At 44.4% G+C, this 4,022-nt stretch overlaps 1 non-coding gene across 1 annotated transcript; it reads left to right on the top strand.

The window, feature by feature from the left end:
* Positions 1-3,553: 3,553 nt before the first annotated feature.
* TRNAL-CAA (transfer RNA leucine (anticodon CAA)) lies at positions 3,554-3,664 on the top strand. Its single transcript has 2 exons — positions 3,554-3,591; positions 3,619-3,664. It is a non-coding gene; the product is annotated as a tRNA-Leu (tRNA).
* Positions 3,665-4,022: the final 358 nt, after the last annotated feature.

A 4,022-nucleotide genomic window follows, 5' to 3' on the forward strand; every position in this document is an offset into this window, starting at 1 on the left:
CCCCACTACTCTGGCAAGCTTCCAACATATCTAAAAACAAAAACCTTCTCCACACAGGGCTGCCTTCAGATGTCTTCTAAAGGTTGTACAGTTACCTATCTCCTTGGCTTGGGGGGGGGGGTCGCACAACTCCATACCCTCCCACATCTCTCCCATGAAAATAGGGGCATCCTAAGGAAAAGCCTTTCATGGATCAGTGCCTTGCCGTGGCGAAGGGGCTTGAATAACTCAGAGAAGCTATGAACTATGCCGAGCAGGGCACCCAAGATGGACAGGTCATAGTGGAGAGTTTTGACCAAACGTGATCCACCTGGAGGAGGAACCGGCAAGCCACAACAACAACAAAGGAAAAGCCACACATTCTGGGATCAAATCAGAAACTGGGATGGCTTCTATAAATCCGGGACTGTCCCTGGGAAATAGGGACACTTGGGAGGGTCTGAGATAGAGGCAAGCCTAAGTCACAGATGGGTTTAGAATGCTGGACTTTGGCCTGACCCCACAAGACTCTTTTTATGTTCTTAACCACCATTACCTTCATCCTTCCCAGAAGCCCTTAGTGCAACCTAAAGCCTTTGCAGCACCCAAGAGAGCCTCCTTTGAATGTCTGTTGCTTCCTCTCGCATTCCAGCTCAAGACCGTGACCAGATGCAGACGCCTTGACTTCAGCGTCATTCGACTCCTTTCACTCCCTCCCACGCATCACCGAATTGTGTGAAAGCTTGCACAATATTGTGTTGACATTTTGGTTGGTTCGAGAATGGTGGATTTTGGAATGCTCTTTGTGGTTGCTTCCTCTCACCGTTGCTGTTACTTGGGCAGCTGGCTAGGACGTCATCCAGCTTCAAAATGGTGGCTGGGAGATGGAGAAGAGAATAACTATTTAAATATGGAGCCAAAGGAGCCAGCCCTATGAGTCCATGGTTTAACTTTCCAAGAGAGGGGATACAGATCTTGAGGGGGTTGGAGAATGTAGAGAGAGTTTTGAGACAGTTGCTGAGGTGTTACTCTCCTCTGATGATTTAGTCCTAGTTATGTTTGATGACAGCTCCTTTTCCTCAGTAATTATGTGTTTTTAAGCACCTGACTCTGCCATTTCTATTACTTTGGAACAGAATTAACGCTTACTCAATAGCGAAAGTACAATGCACAAACAAAGACTCTGTTGGCTGATGAGTACCTGCCACATTCCAGACATTGTGTGGTTCCAGTAACGTTACCTTATCTACCAACTTCAGTAGCTCTCGGACACTCCAAATGCCACCTGAACGGAATGATGCAGTTTTCCATTTTTGCCTTGGGGTGGCTATTATGAGATATGGGTGGGTGGGTATGTACCAGTCAATATAACTGTATGCAGGGTGGATTAAAATCAATGATTTTTTAATATATATATTTTTTTAAAAATCAGATTTTTTAAAATGTAAACCAGATTTTTTTATTTATTCAAATTGGACTTTTTAAATTTAAATTGGGTTTTTAAAATAAAATGCTTTTGGAGGAAAATATCTTTCTAGAGATAGTTTTTTATTTAAGTTACATTATAGTCCAAAGGCTATTCATCAAGAAATAAGGATTTAAGTTTCTCATGTGTGCTAAAACTCAGTCTACGTTTTTTTTTTTAAAAAAATGTTTAACCATATCAGTTAACAAACATGGATACATGTGCTATAATGCTATTGTTTTGGTTAAATAAATTGTTTAAATTGTTATTAAGGAAATGATTATTTTTCTCCTTCCAATAAAGTACAGCAGAAAAGTTGTCCAAATACAAACATTTAACTTATTAAACCTCACAACAGTTTCATAATTATCCATCTGTTTATTTCTAATAGTATAACCAAATCAGTAATTTTTTTATATAACTGTAAAAACTACTCTGAATTTTTTTTTATTCCAAAAATGAAACCTTCCTCTGGTTGTAAATATTAAGATTACACCAGCAAGAACGAGTCTTTCGGGGGGGGGGGGGAATGATTTAAATCAAGTCCCGACTTTATGCATATTGAAATAGTTCAAAAGAAGAATCAGCATTTAGTGACATTGGTGTCTGTGTGGGGAGGGCAAGAGAGGACATTCCATGCCACCTCCCCATAATCTTGGATATATTTATTTTAACGTAGGCACACACACACACACACACACACACACACACACACAAGCAGCTAGTCAACGAGAGGTTTAAAGTGATCTCCAAGTTAAAAGTTTAAAGTGATCTCCAAGACCACTCCTATAGAGAGTGGCTGCCAGACTCAAAGTCTTTGCATTTTTATGGAGGTGAGCAGGCAGCTCAGGGGAATGCTTCTGGCTTTGATCTAGGCTGCATTCGGATGGCACTTTATTCTGTGCATGTAGCACTCAATGTGTGTGCATTGAAAGAGAGAAAAAATAGCCAGGTACCAGAAGAGGAAGGCATGCAAATATCCCAACTAGAGATACTGAGGCAGCTACCAGCAGTGGCGTAGCGTGGGGGGTGCAGAGGGGGCCGGCTGCACCGGGCGCAACATCTGGGGGGGGGGCGCTCGCACTTGCAGCTCTCTGCCCCTACCTGGCAGGGGCGCAAATTACTTGCCTTGCCCCGGGTGCTGACAACCCACGCTACGCCACTGGCTACCAGTACAGGACAAGCTGAATGGCAGCTGGAAGTACACACTGAAAGCACATCCTTTACCAGATGAGTGAAAATTTGAGCTGCTTACGCAATGCTGGATGCAGACAGAAAGTTATGGCTTCAGGCATGCTAGTACAGGACCAATAACATTTTGGCCTGCATGGTTTTCTAAATATTCCCCGTGGTTAGCATACTCTACTGTTTTGAAAGGTCTTGTATCTCACTATTGCATTTCATTTCCCCGGCCAGCAGTATAATGGATGCAGGGCACATTCATTACCAAGGTTTGTACCAAGTACAAAGCTTTCAATGACGCTGCAAGAAAGCATTCACAAAGTTTGTGCCATAGGGGTTCACATGAAGATGCTTCTCATTTCCTTTCTGGCACAAGCAGGAAAAAGGTTTCAACTGAATAGCATCTTAATAAGTCATACGCAGGAGGATATCAAGGAAAATAAACAGAAGCTGTGGTATTATCAGTCACAACTTGCTCTCCGTGACGAGACTAGTTTCACAGGTAACATGGTAGACCTTTTAGAGTTTCATGTTTGTGCAGGGGGTGAAATGTTTTTCGTTTGTTTTTTAAGTTTGAAAGCTGGGGCACATCTGCAAAAATGCAGAATGCATGAATAAAGCTGTGTGGCCAAACTTCAAGGGAAGAGGTTATTGTGAGGGCATGTGCTTCCATGAGAGTCTCAGTTTTAGCAGATGAAACAGCAGGTGCCATATTTCTGGCCCAGAACCATCTCAAGGTATAAGATTCGTCGATGGAAATGATGGAAATGCATCTGTACAAAAAGGAATTCCTTGAGTTCATTTCAATTTCAGAACAAACTGCAGCAGGCACAGCCAGCACAATCTTACCCGTTTGTTCTGATTTTGGACCGGATCTCAATGTTTGTTAGACAAGGATTTAATGCTTGTTCAACCATGGCAGTCAGTGTCAGGATGGCCGAGTGGTATAAGGCGCCAGACTCAAGGCTCATATCCTTCCCAGGCTCCGGGTGTTCTGGTCTCCGAATGGAGGCGTGGGTTCAAATCCCACTTCTGACACATCCTTTGGGTGGCACTGTGGGTTATACCACAGAGCCTAGGACTTGCTGATCGAAAGGTCGGCGGTTCGAATCCCCGCGACGGGGTGAGCTCCCGTTGCTCAGTCCCAGCTCCTGCCCACCTAGCAGTTCGAAAGCACCTCAAAGTGCGAGTAGATAAATAGGGACCGTTCTCCAGCGGGAAGGTAAACGGCGTTTCTGTGTGCTGCGCTGGTGCTGGCTCGCCAGCTGCAGCTTAGTCACGCTGGCCACGTGACCCGGAAGCTGTCTTCGGACAAGTGCCAGCTCCCGGCCTCTTGAGCGAGATGAGCGCGCAACCCCAGAGTCGGTCACGACTGGACCTGTTGGTCAGGGGTACC

The sequence above is a fragment of the Podarcis muralis genome, chromosome 2, assembly GCF_964188315.1.
Source record: "Podarcis muralis chromosome 2, rPodMur119.hap1.1, whole genome shotgun sequence".
NCBI lineage: Eukaryota > Metazoa > Chordata > Lepidosauria > Squamata > Lacertidae > Podarcis > Podarcis muralis.